Source organism: Nothoprocta perdicaria, unplaced genomic scaffold, assembly GCF_003342845.1.
Source record: "Nothoprocta perdicaria isolate Ctin4 unplaced genomic scaffold, notPer1 scaffold_2, whole genome shotgun sequence".
NCBI classification, from domain to species: Eukaryota; Metazoa; Chordata; class Aves; order Tinamiformes; family Tinamidae; genus Nothoprocta; species Nothoprocta perdicaria.
In genome coordinates, this window is record NW_020455204.1 from 13021228 (window position 1) to 13042198 (window position 20971).

The following is a 20971-nucleotide window of genomic DNA, read 5'->3' on the forward strand; positions in this document are numbered from 1 at the left end:
TTATACTGACATAGCAGCTTCCATCTCAAAGAATCTCAGATCATTTTACAAATATCAGGACTGTACACACAAGGAACAATTCTTCTATTACTGAAACAACCACCTGAGGGCACAGAGAAGTCCAGCACACAGCACTGCAGAGAAGGCTGGGCTGGATGTCAGGACACACATATTAAGAATCTTATTCCTGCCAGAAAGGGCTTTGGTCAATAAATGACAAGTAGTTTTTTTAATAAAAAATATGGAGTTCTGTGTTATAGAAAAAGTCTTTTCATTGTTTTATGACTGTAGAGTGAACAGAACAACAAAACTGGAACATTACTGCAATGCAAATATTTACATATAATCTCCTAAAATATGCTGCAGAACTGATGCGCTGATTCCAGGAAAAAAAAAAAAATAAAAAAGGATTAAGTGATTTAATGATCTTTCCTGTAGTAGTGAGTTATAGTAGTGAGTTAGAAGTAGTGGGAAGTAACCTTTTTAATTCCTCCTCTTTTAGGTATAATTACCTGTTGTTTCTTCATGATCCAAAGGCCTGGAGGAAAGAAAAGGAAGATGAGGTATAATGAATACAGAAATTCTTTATACCTGAAAAAGGTGGATAAATTCTTTACTTCTAAGGCAGCTTCGGGTCATAATGTAATTTTGGGTTCTACATCCAGCTCTGTTCTAGAGAAGAATTTGCATACATTTGCAATTAACAGAAAAATACATTCTAAAAAGACATGGTTTCTCTAATACAACCTAATCTTACTCTTTATTAATAGAATTCAACATGGTTGTATTTGGAATTAACCTTTGCTTTACTACTATATTAAATAAAATGGGCAAAATCAAGCGGACACCAGTAGAGTTCAAAAATATGTGCTGTTGACCTTTTCATTTTAAATCTTTTAGCATCTTTCCACATTCAGAAATCCTGCTCCTTTCAGGGTTTTCTTGGTTTGGTTTGACTTTTTTTTTGTTTTTCTTTTTTTTTCATATTTTAAAAGCTTTGAGGTTTAGATTTAGGGTTTTTATAGTTGCCATAGTTTTAAATAATGAAAAATAATCAGGCAGATCAATACAAAAATGTAGGTGACATCCGAGAGATAGTCTAGATTTCACATTTTGCATAGATGCAAACAGAGTATGACTGCAATACTGGCTTTGTGAAGAGGGTAAATGTTTTGATCATTTAGTGGACCATTATATCACATGCCGTGGTTCTAATGCAAGAAACAGGCAGCTTTTACGAATTATTGTATCAATTTTGGGTTTAGATATTTAAGCTTGTAACTATTATAAGAAAAATATTCTATTTCAAGATTACACTTAAGTAAATCCTTAAATCCTGCCAGAAGGCTGGATTCGCACAGATGAACCACATCTCTGACAAACAGAAAAGAAAGAAAGAAGGTACACCCCTTCGGCCACATAATCTTAACTCTGTCCTCTAGCACTGGTGAGACCCACTGGGAATATACTCTAAATATACTTCAGCCAGGCCTCTCTAAAACACAACTGTCAGGAGGGCTGTTTGGCATTTTAGGATGCTCAGTATTTCCCAGAGAACTATATTCTCATTCCTCCTCAGGAATCCCAATTGCTTTTCACTGTGGTAGCAATAATGTACTGACTGGTGAAACATATATATTTTAGCATCCTGCCAGAACTCATGATGAAACATAAGGACAGGTTCCTCTGCATCTCAGCAATCATAGATCCTTTGTTTCTGTGCTGAATTATGTGAATCGTGCACATACAGAAGCAGAATGATCTATTTTTTGCCAGGAAGACTCAAGTAATCTGGTTAGATATACATATAGTGGTACAATATAAGGAAGTAAATGTATGGGATGTTCTAGAATCCTAGGATGAATGTCAATGAGATGCTAAATCTGACAAGTCTGACATGCTTTCAAAGAGTAGGTGAAATAGTTCTTGAAGCACAACAAGTTTGTGCTCAATGACTTTGCCTTCATGTATCCATGGCTGTGATAAAACATTTGGGAATAATTCCTCTAACCTAACTGTAATGTAAGTTCCTGTATCTCATACACAGATGTCCGCTCCCTTTATGGACAAACTAGCAAAATAAACAGCCTTCAATATTCATTTTGCCCTGTCTTAATCTATTCAGAAGTCAGATGCCCCATAAGGAATTCTTCAGAGACAGACTGAAAAGTTCAGACTTTTCCTTTTACACTTTTGCTTCTTCCTCTTGCAGAGATTCTCATATAAAAGTGCACTAAGTTCAGCCAAAGATCTATCTGGCCCCATCTCCTGTCTCTCGCAGTAACCAACACGCACAGGCACAGAACAGCATAAGGACAGAGTGGGCACAGATGATGCTTCTTTGCAGCACCATTTCCAGCCTACAACCATTTGTTGCTCAGAATGTCCTGAGCCAGGCGAGATCTCTGTGAAATTAGTTGCCGCACAAGGATTTCTCGTTCATGATTTTCTCCATCTCCTCCTCCATCAGCCCCAAATACATGTTTAGCAGCTACAATAACATGTGTCAAAAAGCTTCACAGCTTAGTGAGTTTATTTTTTATGGAAAAGAAAATTGCACCTGTCAGTAAAGATGGCTTTTTCCCACCTTCACTGTATATCATATCTTACAGTTATCCAGATCCTGAATCCTGTGGAGTTATGATAAGAGGCATTTGTGAAGGGTGCAAGCAATGTCTACTCTCTGCAGTCATGAGGATATAAGAAAAAAAATAAAAATCCAACTTCATATGCAAATACACAAAAGGAGATGAGCACAATCTAATGATTCTCCTTTAATCTGTCTCTTGATGTATTTTTTTTAAATCTGGTAGAAAGATATCTGCCTATATCATTTAAGATTTCATCTGCTCTGTTTAGTGAGTCAGAAATTCTCATTTTCTATTATGCCGTACTTTCTGCACTCACAAGAATCATGCTTAGTCCTTTCTTTGGTCCTCCTTTCCCATTTTCTTCACTGCAAGATAATGTAACTCTCAGCTGTGCTTTGCTGTGATAATTGAAGTAGATTGTGAGTGATTTGATAGATATGACAGAGGTAACCTTCACATCATTCTCTTTCATGATAGATACAACAAAAACTCTGCACGCACAGCCTTAGCTGGGGGTTATAAAAAAGGTATCCCCCCTTGCCAATATAGAGTTCACAGAGCAACATCTTATCATTGCCCACCTCACTGCGTAATGTCACAGATTATCAGAAAGGGCAGAGGGGCTGCAGCTTATTGAAGGAGCCACAGTACTCCAGTGACAGCATGAGGCACAGGCTTCCACAGGCAGGGCCTGCAAAAACAAACTGAAAAAGAGAAAAATGGGTCAGCAAAAGACTGCTGCCTCCACGATTTTCATAAAGCAGTAGCCTGCAGGTTCATGCTTTTTGGCTGGAGCTTAGTAAGCTTCAAGACTGCAGAGCAGAAGAGACACTGAGTGACATCTTGGGATCTGCTCCTATACAGAACGAGCTGTGATATCATAAAAAGACTCAATACAAAACTGTTTTGTTTTGCATTAGGTGCTCATGTTCAGTTATGATATACAAGCAAAAAACCCTGGGCATATTATGCAAAGGAAAGCCTAATTTCTGAGTTAGAATTCTGTATGTGAGAGTCAGCAAGTGGGACAGGGAGGATGAAGGTGGAGAAAAGAGGAGGCAGGAGTGATGCCTCATCATCCGTGAATATGGAACAGACCATATGAGAATGATATAGGGGTCATTCCCCCTGCTTTGTGGCAAAGCAGAACCACACATTGTGCTTTGCCCTCATTTATATTAACTCAGTATATTTCTTATGAGCATGAATATTCATATGAAATATTATGAGTATTTTCTTTGTAAGAAATATGAAGGCTTACTGCAAAAGTATTTGTTTTAGGGCTACTATTCCACAGAACTGCAGTATATGATTAAGCACAATAGCAGGAAAAGAGTCAAATTGAACCTGTACTTACAGAAAATGAAATCATTCTTTCTTTTCCCCCTTCTAAAGGTAACATTCCAAATATGCCAGCAATTTCTACCTCACTTTCATAGTTTTGCTTTTCTTACTGGATTTAATTCAAAGTATCTGTATGAAAATTATATATGAAGTAACATACTGAAGTGGATTAATTTCTTTGAAAACTGGCTGGCATAGAGTTTTTTTTCTGAATTTAAATTCTATTGTTTTTCTTCTATGAACTTGTATATGTTAAAGTTTAACTCAAATACTGAGCGAATCTCAAACTCACAAAGAGATTTTTAGATAATCATTTTTTTCAGGTGTTTCACTGTTTTGTATATATTTTCCATGTGTTTTCATAAAGTAGTCATTACAGTCCCTAAAAGCAGAATATTTGCCACACCTTTGAAGTACATTTGTATTCCTCTTCACAATAGTACAAAAGTTTTTCACAATTTTTCCAAAAAAAACTATGACCAGTAATTTCCCTCAGTAGCTTTCAGAAATCCCTGAATAGTTCTCACAACATCTTGGAGACTCAAAACTTCAAGACACTCAAAACTTTGGAGACTCAAGACTGTAATTCTCTCCCTTCTGAGAACCAGAAGAGGCCAGAAGGAGGAAAGAGAAGTACAAAACTGAAGTTCCTAGTCAATCTCTTCATAGCAAAAACTGTTCAAAATGCATTTCTATTTGCCAGTAATCTGTGTTCTTATCTTTAATTCCTTCTTTAGAGTTGCTCATCGTTTTTTTTCCTTGCAGTCTGGAAGACTGCAGATTTTGAGTTCTGAACCTTGTACCTCTTCCCTTCTGTCTGTCTGCATCCATGTCATGCCGTGGCACAGCTGCTTGCTTCCACCTGCGGCATGGCACCAAAACCTTTTGCTCCTGACCATCACCCTCATGCGGTCCAGCCTCTCAGCTGGGACCCATTATTGCTTCAATACATGAGCCTCTATCCTTAAAATTCCTAATATTAGAAAGAAATATATAGATAAATAATAATAACGAATATATAGATAAATAATAATAAATGTATCTCTCTATATATAGAAAGAGAAGTGGGTGCATTTCAAACAAAGTGTAACTGGCTACAGATGGCTCAAGGTTTCAGTTCCAAAATTCAGGCTGTTATCCAGAGGGGAACTGGAGGCCTGGGAGAATGACATAGTAACCTAACATGAACCTGAGCAGTACAAAGACACCCAAGCTCATTATGGAAAATCCCTCTCACTGCAGGCTTGATTCCTGCAAGCTCTTTGGCACAGAGATAGTCCCTTCTCTGCTTTTTGCAAGAACAGCACAATGGATTTGTGGGGCCACTGGGGCACTAACATGAAAGAGTAAATCAGCATCCAAAGGAAAGAATAAATCTTTTGTCAGCCTGTGTGAGAATGATTGTCCCCAAATTTGGTTTCACTTACCAATCCAGTCACCTGCTCCTACTTGTTGATACATGCTAGACATAAAGAGAAGCTTTTTTTGTTTGTTTCCAAAACAAAAAATGGATTACAAAAAGCAGGTGCCTGGGATTCTGCAGTTTCCCTTTTTTCACATTTGGCCGTTCATCACACTTTCCATTCTGATAACTGACAGAGTCAACCTCCGCTCTACTTTTTTTCCAGTTCACTGTTACAACTGGCGCACTGCTTGTGGCTTTAGTGCTGATCACAAAGAATTGCTTTGCCGTTTCTCTGCCTCCTGCCTTTCTCATTTAAATGATATAGGGGTTTTACACATTTGCACTGGCCTGGTCTTCCAGGGCTGCTGGCTGCCACGTGCACCCAGCTCCGAGCTTTGCTGTGCCACCGCCAGAAGTAGGGCTGGGAGCTTGAGCCCTTTCCAGCGCAACTCAATGAGCTTAGTTGTAGGGAGGCAAAAACAACAGCAATTGGCAGCAAAGGGGAGACAGACTAACAAAGGCTTTTAAATATTGCACTCTCAGAAAGCACACAGGAACTACAGACAGAAGGAAAACAGAAGAAAGAAAAATATAGCACAGGAGAAAGAAAAATCAGACAATGAAGTGGTCAAGTGACAACTTCAGGAAGCTAGGAACAGTCTATTATACTAGTCACCAGAAAGCTGGTTTCCGTGTAGGCAGACAATAGTGTCTGGAGAAGGATAGGACTCTTGTTTCTCTTGTTCTGCCTTTATTGTCCCCACATTGTTCCATCATCCCTCTCTTTCATTTCTTTTTATTCTCATTCTTTGAATTATTTCTTTGCACTATAGATTTTTTCAGCTCTTCAGTTTATCTCTCTTAGCTTTTTGTTCTCAGATGAGGAAGAAAAGAGGAGCTATATAAGCTTTTAACGCTGGGGACAAAAGCTTGAACTTTGAAGCAGCAATGGAAGGGGAACCAGTAGCAAGAGGAAAGTGTTTATTCCCCTAGCTCCAGCACTACTTTCTGTTTCAGTACACTATTAAACTTCGGTTTAAGACAGCACACATTACTTTTTGTATGTGGAAATCAGACAGTTGATTGCCCATTTCCAATAGCAACAATGATAAATATATGACCCTAACAATGTCAGGTCACTCCTGCACATGAACATTATTACTAGCTCTCACAATCTTATCACCTTTCCAGTAATATTTAATGTTTTTCTTGAAGCCCCAGCTCTCCTATTCATATCTTTATGTGACAATCTCAAGTTATATTCTTTGAAAAATAGATGAACGGTGGGATTCATCTCACCTAATTTAATATGTATAGAATGTAGACATCTATATCTCAGCTAACCCCCTAGGCTGCCTTTACAGCCAATGAATAGAATTAGGCAATTTTAAAGCATGACTCTTCTGATCTATTTTAAAAGTCTATTCTAGGATGAGATATGCTGTACCCAAGATGTACATACTTTTCTCCACTGATATAGAGGAAACCCAAGATGAGTAACTTATATGGAGATGATTACATGCCATTAGATGAATCCTGTCTACCTCTGGGATTTGGAGCAAAGCATTCAGAACATCATGTCAAATAGGTATGACATCGTCTCATTACTATAGCATCAAAATACAAATAAGTACAATCCAAGTCTCTTCCTTAAAAACAAAATAAACTAAAAATACTTTGATCTAGTTGACAGACTCATTTTTGTTTGAAAACCCAGAATGGTTTTTATGCCATCTCACCTGCTCCAAATCTTCCTCTGTTACCTCTCTTCTACCTCATTCTTTATTCACCTTTGGTTTTTTTTCCCCATTTCCAAAATTGACTGTGTTAAATTCAAGAAAAGAGCAACAGCAAGAGTGCATTTCAAATGGCTGGCATGGTTGCCTAGACAGAGAACATTTTAGTCCATGTTCCTCCCATCAGTGTTCAATGAATGAGGATAAGTGCGCATTAAGTGCAAGAAAAGAAACAGGGAACACCACTCAGATTGTCAGTGAGACACTCTAACCCCAGTGCTTCAATTGGTCTTTCCAGTTTCATTTTGGGGGAAATTCTGCTGGTCTGACTGGCGCTACTGTCCATTAATTTTGGTCTAAGCAAGGGTAAAATTGGGCTTAGTGTAGATTCAAAAGCCAAAATCACAGAGGGAAAATTTAAACATGCAGTTCAGTCATCACCTATAAAGGCAAAGATGCAGTTTTCCATGCAACTTTGCTAGCACTCCACATTTTCCATGAATAAACAGGCCCAGACTAAGCAAAGCAGCCAAGGGGAATGCAGCTCTTTCGCCAGGCACAGCTCTGCTCTCCCTGCAGCAGTGCTAAGAACCCCAAACTCCTCTCCCCATCTCTAGTGCAGGACACCAAATGCTGCAGATGCTGGTGGCAAGGGGCAGCTCTGGGCAGCCCACACCTCTGCCTGCCACCCTGCACCTTCCACCGGCCATCCCAGCAGGGCAGGGGCCACCGCGCTCTGTGTCACCATAGGTGGGCTCTCTTCCACCACTAAGCATAGAGTTGCCTTCACCCATAAGTGCAACTAATGGAAAGCAGGCAGGGTTGTATCTGAAATAAATAAACAGTGAAGTCAAGAAAGGCTGTGTTTAAGAACAAGATCCTCACGAATGACACTGACCTGCAAAGTGCCACAACAAGTCTGTGCTTGATGTGGGACACAGGAAGGGACAGGCAGGCTTCCTGCAGGTTATTAATGCAGACTTGCCCCACAGTGATGAACACCATAAAGAAACCCACCTCCTGGGAGAGAACAGTTTGTGCTGCTGGATAGCAGTCAAAGATGGCAGGCTCCAGTTTTTCACAGGAAATAAGGAGAAATTTACTTCTCCTTAGGCTTCATAAAGACATGTATTTATTATGAGGATATCACCAAATGATACTGTGTGTTCTTAATTTTGTATGATGAGAGAGACTCTATCAGGATAAATACATGCCCTACCACTTACACTCACACCATGCAGAAGCAACATCCCCCCATGCAGAGCCAGCTGGGATTCTCCCAGCTCTGCTCTTTCCATAGCCTTCAAATGCCATTCTGAAAAGGCAGAACAACTTGAGAAAGCAACTGGGATTTTATAGCTGACTTTAAAAAAAAAAAAAAAAGGACCACTTCCGTCTCTTCTCTGCAGAGTTGTTTTTTTCTCTTGTTTATGCACTACATCTGGCTGCATTTGACACACCTTGTAATATGTATCCCAAATAGAGCTGTGTGCAACTTGGCAGTTTTGCTTCCCAGGGGCTCGTGCAATTACGGTCTGTCAAATATATATCACTTAGCTAAGCAACAACTAAGAAGAGCAATAATAACCTACAAATTTTTCATGGGAAAAACATTACAGAGGGAGAGGCACTATTCTAGCTGTCAAAAAAAAAAAAAAAAAAAAAAAAAGTTACAGCTCCAGTAAAAATAATGAGCTAAAATTAAGAAGGGCCTTTAGTTTGATTATTCTGCTTAATATCAGGGGGGAAATGGTCCTGACTGGGGAATTATTCACATTGTTTCTCTTCTAAGAGAAATATTAGAAGCTCTGTCACTTAGAAAATGCATTGTTAACTGGACAGAACAAGGGGAACTGACCCATGGGCTAGAAGGACTTCTTGTTTTAGTTTGTAAGTGGATGTTTTGGGTTTGCTATGGTTTTGAAATGACTGAGGATGGAAAATACAGAATGGGAATGGGATGTCAATATCATGATAAATAACAACTACTACATGGTCTGATGTTTGAAATAGTCCCTTTCTATATTTCCAGTCCTTACTTTGAAGGAGTAGCACAATTACTAACTAAGATTTAAGGTGACCAAACACCTCACACATTTATAAGATACTTCATATAATACATTATATGAAACATGAAAAAGATTATTTGTACTTTTTGGCAATCACACAGCTGCTAGGCATCCAACGCTGCAGCTACTCTGCTTTTAGCTCAATCCCGTATGCCCAGGATGCCTGTGTCCTGCAGCATGCAACCAGCACGCTCCCCCTTATCAATGCCAGAGCACAAAAACCTCTGCTTTTAGCTCCACGGGGAGGGTCTCCAACTTGCTGGACAACCAGGGATTCTTTGGTACTGGTTCTCATGTATACAGTACATGTGTCCTGCTGGACTCCAAAACATCTCTTTGATTCTGGTTACTCACAACACTTGCAAGGGGAAGGCTGGACACAGGCAGGAGCAGGGCAAGCGGCACCACGTGGACACTGCGAAGCATCCCCAGAAGCAGAACTGCAAGGAGAAGCCTCGTCCCTCTGTGGACGAAGCATAGATCTCCTTCAGACTGATGGATCATTATAATTTAAGCACTGCTGTTCTAGTGCCTCCTGGGCAGGGTTGTAAGCAAAGCCCCCATGCCTTCTTTCGCGACAGTAGCCAAATCCTGTTTCTTTTTCTTTGTAAGAGAAAACTGCAAAACTAAGTTCTTTGTTGTCTCTAGGTATTTGCTCACTATCTGCCAAGTTCTCACCAGATTAAACAGCCGTGTATTTTCTTCTGAGCTGAGGCTGGTAGTAGAGCCTCCCTCTGCTTTCTGGCTTCTGAGAAAACAAAACTTCTTTGTCTTTGTTCCAAGATTATTTTTACTGTATACAACACAAATCACTGTTCAATAGTTTAGTTGTTGAAACAGGAAGAAGTTATTGTAGTTTCATCTAAAAATGAAAATAATAAATAGTCTATAAAGGGCAAAGGTTGACTGTTTCTTGCAGAATCTAATTTGCTAAGCTTTGCAAATTATACCGAGAAAACTGAATTGTGTGAGCTTTTACCTCCTTCTGTACACTGCTATTCCATAAATGGTTGTGGGATAAAATTATTCAATTAAGATAAGGTACTGTACATTGTTTGGGAAATATATTATATCTTTTTAGAGATACGCTTCTGTTTCTCATCTCTTTTTTGAAGTTTTGCTTCTTTTAGGAGGAAAGAACTCTCTACTTACTGGGTTCTTATTTAACTCAAAGTGTTTTTTGTGATCTGACATAAAAAAATCTGCATTTAAAGCACTGTAACATGTAAAATGTTATGTATTCTTTTACTGACACCTGGCTTCAACAGTAGGTCATGTATCATATTTCTAACGACAATGTTAAATCTGTGATATCTTATTAGATATCCTATTATGTAACAAACATTTTGATTAAAGGAAGAAAAGAGGGCAGTTTTTACAACACAGTAGATCTGTAATGTATTAAAAGGGACATAGGTCATAAATGAAAATGAAGCCATGACTTGAAAAATTCATGGTCTAAATTTCATAAACCTCTGTCAGCAACTCAAAAATAATACATAAAAAAAGGCATTTGTGAGATATCTTTCATGAGAAAAACTGCTGCATTAATAAGACATCATGATATGAACAAATACACAAATCTGATCATTAGCATCTACACTTGGCTGCCCCAAAAAGGACAATAATCTCATTTTTCTCCCCTATTACTATTTGTCTACCCAACGCCACACAATTCAAAATCACCTTATGTTCACAGGGTTCCCTTACTACAAAATATTACCTGCGGTTGTACTTATATATAAAAATGTGCCCTCACATTTTTATCATTCTGCAGACTACAAGGATGATCGGGGGCCAGGAATATCTGTCCCATGAGGAAAGGCTGAGAGAGCTGGGCCTGTTCAGTCTGAAGAAAAGGCTGAGGGAGGACCTGATCAGTATATATAAATACCTCAAGGGAGGCAGTGAGGAGGAGGAGGTTGGCCTCTTTTCAGTGGTGGCCACTGATAGGACTAGAGGAAATGGCCACTAACTGAAGAGTCAAAAGTTCCACAGGAACTTAAGGAAAATTTCCTGACATTGAGGGTGACAGAGCCCTGGAACAGGCTGCCAAGAGAGGTTGTGAAGTCTCCTTTTCTGGAGATCTTCAAAACCTGCTTGGACATAATCATGTGCCACGTACTCTAGATGACCCTGAGTGTGCAAGGGGATTGGACTAGCTGATTTCTAAAGGTTCCTTCCAATCTTAAGGATTCTATGATCATATATAATAGAAGAAATTAATCACCCCAGAGTGACACAGTTATTCCACTGCAAGAATTAAAATTGAACTCAGAATGTCCCACTCCAAAGTAGCAATTTATGTTCAGAAACTCCAATCTACATTTTGAAGAAAACATGGTCTGGAATTACTGAATATCACTTTGATTTTGAGATGTCCATCCCTGCAGGTAAATTTTGTAGTCCCAGCCCAGAGATAACAGCATTTTGCAGACTGAAATGCTTGGGAATGCAAACACTCACAATCCCATTATGTTAAGTTAAATAACTGTAAATACTGAAGTGAGAAAAAGAGTACATGTAAAATCCTACTTCTACTCTGGCCACAGACACTTTGGTCACGTGTTGCCTCCATATTTTGCACTGTGAAAATGCACTCTGGATTGAAATAAATGTTGATGCCAAATGCATGTTATCTGCCTCGATCCTTGCATTCCTTTCTACATCGTGTTTCAGCTTCAATAAAAACAGTCAGAAAAGGACAACTATGCCTCAGTTGCAAAGTCTGTCATTTCAAGGATTGTCTACTGATGACTATAGCTGTGACATACCCCAAACTGAATTAACACTAATGTTCGTAGTATTAAGATTGGTGAAATGAGAAGTAAAGTTATTTCGGTCTGACAGTGTTAATCATCTCTTCCTGGGGAGAGAGAGAATGCAGAAATTGACTTCCTGCTCAGGCATCTCAGAAATTTAACTTGAAACTTGACAGCAAGAAGCTCCGAGTTCTAAGGCAAAAAAAGAGTCTGAGATTCAGGAAAGCAACGAACAGACACTACTCCTGTTGACTTTTGAGATCTAAACATCTTGTATTTAATTACAATCATTAATTATTTTTAGTAAAACAGTTTAGTGAAATCAGTAGTTTTCAATTGATCTTTGAAACAAGACATGCTTGTTCTGCCCACTAGGGCTGTCAGAAAGCTTGGGGAAAACACCAAAGACAGAGAAAAGTTACCTGCTTAAGATCTATCAGTTCTTGAGACAGAATCCACTGCCATTTCCCAGAGGATGGCTCTTCCCATTACTCTCTAGAAACGCACTTAAAGCTTATTAAAGTGATATCATTGACTACCTACTCTCACCTAAACAACAGTGCAGTATAGGTAGTATGGTCCATGATCAAAAGTCCTGTGCTCTCCGAAAGACAGTCCACTGACCTTTTTGTTAGGTAGATCTCAACTTGCCCCTCCAGAAATGGACATGCAGTGTGTATTTATTCATAGTAAACAGGGCAAAACAGAAAAAGGTGTGGGATAAAGAACATATAAGAGGAAACTGAAGTCAGATGTACTAGGTGTGCACTGTTTTCACTTTTCCGAAGACTCTGTGACACACCAGGACATCTGAAGCTTGTGCAGGTAGGCCCACCAAAGAAAGCAAGGAGAAGCTAGAAACTACCGAGGCTGTGAACAGATATAAGCAAGTTCAGTGGCAAGACTGCCATGAGAAACAACTGGTGTAGGTAATTTGGCTTACCAATTAGTGTAGGCACCCCACAGAAGTACAGTTTATAATAAGTAATTTAAGCAATCTGCACGTAAAAAATAATGATAGAAATGCGTGGAATCTGGATTTTTTTTAAGCAAGTAAAGTAAGCTATTTCCCATGTTGCACAAACATAATAAGGTCATTTAAGAAACAATTATAAGGCACCATGGGGTGAATAAAGTATAAAACTAGAATGACTGATGGCCATTATAACCTTTCTTAGTTCCCATAATTGCCTTTGTGTTCTACAAAGTTAAGAAAAGGGACACACACAATTTAGTTCCTCCAGTATGGTCAGCTGCTATTGAGGAAATATGATGAGAGCAGGCATTTGGTGCAAGGAACATATAATTAAGCAATATTCTCTTCACAGTTCAGGTAGGTTTCTTAAATTGCATAACTTTCTAATTTTTACTTTGAGAAAGTGTTCCTGCTCACTCCTATATGTTCATCAGCCTTTAAGGAGCCACTGCAGAACACAACACACAATAGGTGTCATTCAGAACATAATACCAGACAATTTTCTAAAAGATAATTCGACTTACCATGTTATCTTCTCCAGAGGAGTGAAACGGCAGCACAACAGGAGCCTAAAAGGTGGTTTTACGCAGAAGATTACTTTGCTTGCGAAACAGCCATTCTTGAAAGGTGAAAAGTCCTGCAGATGCTTTAGGTTCTGTCAACAGCGCAATGTACCGATAAAAGTAAAGCAAAAGCTCTTTCAATTATCATCAAATAGCACAGAATATAGCTGTACAAAACTGCCAAACTTATCCAGGCTTCTCTGACTCTCAGATACATTTGACTATACAGTTTTGCTTCTAATAAGGAGGAGTAGATTATAAGTTATCAGTTGCTTGGAAGAAAAACTCTTGATTTTATAGTCTATCAAAATTTGACATAAGGCAGACATAAAAATTTTCATATATCACTATGGATAAAAATATTGATCTTAAAATATTTTAAGTCTGTTAATATAGCTCTTGTTAGAGTTTTTAATGAATGATAGCCATTTCTCAAGTCACTTACACTGACCAGTTGCTTTCAGATTTTTTTGCAATGACTTCTGTCAAAACAGCAGGTTCTCTGAAACAGAAAAAAGACATATTTGAGAAAATGTAAACAGATTCTTAAAATAAATGAATTATGTATGTCATTTGGATTCAAATGCATGTATTAAAATCAAAATGATGCCTCCATGCAAAAATCTAACAGCATTGTGGGAACACAGCTGTCTTTTGACACATTTAACCTAGATTACTTTTTAAAAAAATTAATCAGAATTTTAGAACTCAGAAAGAGAATGCTTATTAGATTGCCTTTACATGGCTATTTCTTATTAACTTTTTAAAGCTGCTTATAGCAAGCTTCTCTAAGTTGAGCACTTTTCTGTATTGTGACTATTGTATTGTTTTTTGGTTTCTTTTACAAAATCCGCCAAAAACCTTGTGTATTTTTTTAATTCTACTGAATAGCCTTATTTTACCATCACTCTTTACAGTAAATATTATTTTTCCCATTGAAAAACTGGGAGCTACAGGGAATAAATGATATATCCAATATTATGCTAAAAATCAGAGGCAAGATATCAATGCAAATTTCCTAGGTTAAAGTCGAGAGATCTATCATAGGACCACAAATTTGTTCATTGAAATGAAATCAGCAATTCAAAGTATATTTAACACAGTATAAGTAAAAAGCCGATACTGTTTAAAACAACAAAACAGTTTGCACTATGCCCAGTTCAGGTTTAATAACTGGGTTTTATGCCCAGTTCAGGTTTTAAGGGTATTGTCGTGACTATCTCTGGAACCAAATGTTCTGACGTAAATCACCTGCAGTTTCAGGAACCAGGGTTTTCTCTCTCTGCTGAGGGAGAAGGAGAGATTCTAGCCAGTTTAGGAGTCTGGGAACATGGTCTGGAGCCCAGGGAAGAAGAACCTGTGATGTAACCAAGTTTTATTCTTGCAGTTTCAGGACTACAGAATTTTTGAGAGGCAAATTAGAATCTTAACACATAGGACTGATTTTGGTGAACCCTTTATCAGGGATTTTGAAAGCCAGTGGACTCAGGTCTAGAGATGCATTCCCAAATATCTTTCTTCAAGCTATAATCCGTCCCCTCAGACAGCCAATGAACTATATCCCATAGAGGATACCCCTTAAGCTTGTCTTCCATGCATCAAGTATCACCTATTCTTAGAGCAAAGATTTGCCTCTTAAAAAATTGTTTTTTTAAAGGCTTTAACTGGAATGTAACAGGAATTTTCTCTTCCTGTTCAGTTTTACAATCTAAGTTTGAACAGTTTTAAGACTTTATTCTCTTGCCCAACTGTAACCATCTGCTGCCTCTTATCTCATATTATATGCATTAGAAGCATGAATTACCTAAGAACCACCCTCAAAACCAGACTCTCAGCCCAAATGGAGAACAAACTTGTAAGCACAGCCTGCTTGTGTCTTCCAAATTATGGAAGGATGCCAAGCAGGTTTGTATGCTGCTAGGCACACTGTTTGCAGACAGTCTGTGTTTTGGAGATGTGGATGGCAGTCAGGAAGCAGAGCACATTGCATTTGAGACCTCTTTGGGGACCACTCTTTGCGAGTATATAGATGCACCCAATGGGTCTCGTTCCTCATAAAGTCTAAGTCACTGTGGAAATTCAAAATGATGGAGATGTGATAAAACACTTTTTAAATAAAGCGAAAGACGTCTGTTCAGTCCCATACCATATATTTGTGTTTAACACAAATGACAATGATGGCTGTACTGCACTGTTAGAGAGGAATACTAGCTTAAATTATAGAACTGTATTAAATAGTGTTAACTAAATGCATAGCAGCTAAACCTGTTAGCTAAATGTATAGCCCTATGGCATTTTATATAATAAATTTAATGTTTTGCATATAAAATAGTTTAATAGGGATTCTAAAAGTCTATAAGAGGACACATTTGACCCCCATTCTCATAGTCTTTAAGCTACAGGAGGAAAAAACTTCTGTTACATGAAAATTCTTGTAAATATATGTAACATTTTTCAACATCTCAGAAATTATTTTCTAACTCAGGTATATAAGCTCTTCAGAAAAAAAAAAACTTTGTTGTTTTGTGCAATGCCTAACAGAATGGGACTGACACCTCTAGCTGTAACTACTCTGCAAATAATGAAAATTGAGATAAGAATTATCTTTCAAATCTGCAAACACTTTCTGACTCTAAAGAATGCACATTACAATCTGTAAGCATCCCAACTTCTATTACAAAGTCTTAAAATTAATACATTTGGAAGATGCAAATGCTCTGAGGGTCTTAACATCCATTTCTTTCCAAGGCTTGATGGTCACAACCTCGGTGCATTTCTCTCCTTCAGTGTAGTGATGTGTAGGCTCTGCACCTGAATGTGTAATATTCTCCTTGGGTAATGAGGATCTTTTATAATGTAAAACTCGACATATAAGATTAGAGTTGTTCACTGGCACAAACAATTCAAGTATTCATTTGGAGATCTGTATTCCCAAGGGTCCCTTGTATGTTCAGCAAATTATGAATCATTCCTCACTCCATTTCTGTCAGAAAGACCAAGCTGTTCACCTACAAGAAGTCTCAGTCTCTTTCCACCCTATTAAAACCAAAAATTTTGGCAAAAGAACAAAAAAGTAGGCAATTTGTGACCTTAATCTTCTACTTCTCATTGCTTGGGACCCTATCAGTCCCAAAGCTGTAACTGCATAATTTTCTATATTGTATTAGGTTTTGAAAAGAATATGGAATAAAAGTTTGGAGAAAAAAAAATCTATTCACAAGATCAGTATAGGACTAAATCTGACGAAAGAACAAAATCCTCACAACTAAAGGCCTGATAGCAAACAAGGCTATCTGAGCTCTGAACAGGAACATTGACCAGCACATTCATCTTCCTATCTTCAGGAAAAAAGAAAAAAGAAAAAAAAAAAAAAAAGAATTGGCTATATTCAGTAATTCCCAGTATTGCACAGGTGTCTGTCATCATTGTGTGATGATTACTATTCTATCTGACAATTAACCAATACACTGATTTTTATCACTGGCACAAGAGGGTCACATTTTCATTTCCAGCAGAAGCTCTCTTTAAATAGCATCTTTCAGAGGCAGCTGAAGTTCATCAGTTGATGACAGGAACTAGACAGTACCATCTGCCTTAGCAGCAGTTCAGGTAACAGCAAAGAAAAGTTAATTGCCAAATGTGAAATGTGCAGGAGTGGAATTTTTTTCATACCTATCCATTAAGAGTATGCCTGTGTGGCACTATGTAATACCTCGAAAAAAGCCCTCAGATTTGCTCTAAAGAAGCTTTGCTTCTCATCTAAGCATCCTATGTTGGATATTACGCTAACACCTTTTTGTTGTTTTTGATACGTGAAGACACTGCAGCTCTGGGCCTTCCCACAGAGCCCTCAGACACACAGCAACTCTTCTGCAGAAGTCTACAGTGAAACATAGAAATCACGGGGTTTGCTCACAGAACGTGAGGAAATCCCTGATCCTGGATCACCTGACCCCACGAAAGCATGTAAACCACCACATAAGCTAGTATGCCAAAAAAGAACAGTAGTGTTTCAAAGAGAAAATAAAAATGGGCCCTTCTTTAAATAGCCACCGTGGTGCTCAGGAGCAGGTTGTAGGCCCAGAGGCTGCCGAGGTCTTGCCTCCCTTGAGCATGTGGCTAGGTGGGCCCTGGAGAAAGAGCCAAGCTCACAGATATTCCTGCACATAGATTAATTTTAGCTCATGGCAGGTAGTGTCATGGAAAAATTAGCAATGTGGGTGTCCAATGTAGGCATCTAAATAATCATCCAGGAAGCCAAATGCCTAACTTGGAGAAAGAATATTACTGAAAATAGAAGTTTAGATAAAACTCTTTTTGAGCAAAGGAAAATTTCTAGGATTAGTGCCTGTATTTTAAAAATCATCACAGGTAAAACTTTGCAGTAAAAATTTAACATGCACCTTTCAACTGGATCTTCTAAATATGCTCCAACAGATACTTATACTATTAATGAGTAAAGCCATTTCATGTTTAGAAGATCCTTTTGCTGGCATGTATACAAAATTTCTTGGACTTCTGCACTGATTAGAATATAATTTCTATATTGGGGATCATTAGAAAAATTAAAACAATGTCTCCTGTAAAATTAAACACAAGCTGCATGGGGAATTTGTACAGCTCTGTTCTCACTTTAGAGTTTGGCAATAACATTCAGCCCTTTGGGCCAATATCTCTGTAATTTAGATGTATTATTATTATTTCTGAAGTGTCTGTAACACTGCTATCTATGCACTACATTTTGCCAAGAATCTGAACTCCCAAAGCAATGCCTTTCATAAAGCGTACAAAAATTACTTGAGTAGTTTTTTATAGTATGATCTAAACTGTATCATAAACTTTAGAAGGTCACGTTCTGAATGTGCACAGAATAGTCACCACACAATCAGACAGCACAGGAGAAAGGCATTACTCCTGTTTATTACAGTCTATGCAAAGATATCCAAACTACATAAAAATATGAGTATTTTTAAAGAAAAGTCATAGTCCTGTTCTGCTTCTGAGTCACCACAGTTGAGAACACCGTGTCTTCTGCCCACTGGTTTTAAGTTTAGCATCAGTAAAATATTTGTTCCGATAGAGCTCTAAAAATGTAAATCTGGCCTTTTCCTTAATACAGTAAAATGTATTTTATGCCTGACCTTTCTACTGAACTTTTTAATCTCTTACAAAGGGTTTTTTTTTCCCCCCCCGCTTCCTTCTCAATGCAGCATTGGAGAATAAGCTAGAAAAAAAAACTATGAAACTAGGTTCAGCTTTAAGAGAATTTTTAACCAAGATCCCCTGCAGATCAATGAGAATTACAATCTTCAACCTGTAATAATACAGAATGTCTCTGACAGGACTGCAGGAACCATGACTAAATTATGCTTCTCTGTGAAGTAGTCTCGGATTGCCACATTCTCTCTGATCCAAATTCCCAGGATCCAAAAATGCTAGATTTGCCAAGTTTGCAGTTGCACATGGTCTCAAGCTGTTCCATGATTCGCTAGGAAATAAACTGGCCTCCAGCCAGCTCAAGAGACTCATACCAAAACCTGTGTAGTAAGCATTACATGTGTGCAAATTTAAACATTCACATTTTATCACCCCTTTCTTGGCAGTAAACAGATAATTTTCATATTACTGATAGAAAAGGAAACAATGGTCAGTACTTGAAAAAGAAAAGGATATGTTTACTTCAAGCTGAGAATTATACAAAGTCTTAGGTGTTAATCACAGACTCTTAACAAATGTATTAAAATTATAGCTATTCCATAGTTTAAGCAATGTATACCTTTTTTTCTTTCAGAAACAGTGTTTCAGAAGACTTTATGTTTATTAATGCAGGTATAAGCAGTTGCTTTTGTTCCTAGCCTAGTGGTAGCTGAATGAGTTAGTGTGTTAGTTTAATGGTATTTCTCAGTCATTTAAATCCATGCATACATTATAGGCATTTGTGTGCATTTTGTAAAAGGAAATTAGAATCACTCTTCAGTGACAAGATATATGGTCAGCAGAAAAAAAAAAATTAAATGAAATAAAAGTGTCCATAATTAGCACAGAAATGAAAATCCATCCAATATCCACTGAATCTATCACAAAAGGCACTATAAATAGCATCTAATAAAAGGCTAAAAACAGTGCCCTCTGCATACCATTTCTGAAGCAGCAAAACCAGTTGGGTTAGGTACAGAAACCATCTGAACTGTATTCACAAGATTAGATTCAAACAATTTGATACATAACTGAATGTTTGGCATCAGATCTTATGTGAAATTGAAAGAATGATAAATGATATCAGAGAGATGACTAATAAGGCAAAAAAGTATAGAAAAAATGTCAGTCATTTGCTAATTTGCATCACCAAATTTTACTAGTAAATTACTGAAAAAAAATATAAATAGTTCTAACATAGTACTTTTACTAGAACCAAGACTGAAATTTGCTAGCTACTCAGCACAGTCCTGAAGAATGACAGACAATGACAGAGCTGCATTTTGTGAAACTTTAGACAAATAACATCCTGGGACTAGTACGTGCCTTGAATGTTAGAGACTATATTTTGGGTAACATTGAACTTTTGTTAAAAGACTTTTTCCTCCTTTTATCTTTTTCTCCTGTATAATTTGCTATTTCCTACTGTTACTACATAGGATTTTTCCTTGTAGGAAAGTAAAAAGATTAAGGAAATTCAGCCAAATGATAATAATTTACCTTTCCAGCAATGAAAGATGCAATTTGAAACGTGTTTGCATCCCAGCTGTCTCTACACAGAACAGATGAGGTTATTCTAAACCCTATACCCAGAAACAATGAGATCCAGACCCTAACCTTAAGAGTTTACAGAACAAATGGGTGGTATCAGGTAAAGCCATGGGGATTTCACTACTGCTGTTGACACCATCTAGAGATTATTATAATTGATACAAATACATGCTACTGGCTAGACCAGAATCCTAAAATGAATCCTAGAATGGTAGGATTTCCAGGGGGAGACAATTCAGACATATAAAGAAAAGGAAACAGAGGAGGTACAAGTGATTTCCCAGCTGGGAGATGTGCATCTGCAGCACCAGCCCTCTCACCCCTCTCTCACGGGTGGGCTGCCTTCGGCATGGCCATCACTGCCCTGCTCAGTGCCACAGCAGCACCCCACAGCAGGTCAGACGCAGGGACTATCCAGGAGGAGAATCAAGCTTTCCTCACTCCCATTTGACAGACTGCCCAGTTTTCTATGTTGAAAGCTGACCAGGAAGAAAATGAGTATGCAAATTACATTGGGAGTATCACAGAAGTGAATGGGCACAGGTCTGAGCATGGTTGATATGTTTCCAGATGCCCAAGCAGGCTCTGGATCGTTAATAAAGGCTGCTATGCTATCTCCCTTAATAGACCTATCTTCTGATCAATAATAAAGAAGTCACTTTCCCCAAAAAGCCTTGCAGCCTAGAAGGAAAATGCTTTTGTGTGCACTCAAAGGAATAGATGAGCACATGGAGCTTTGGCTGATTAGAGATTACAAGATTAGCCTTTGGAGAAAAAA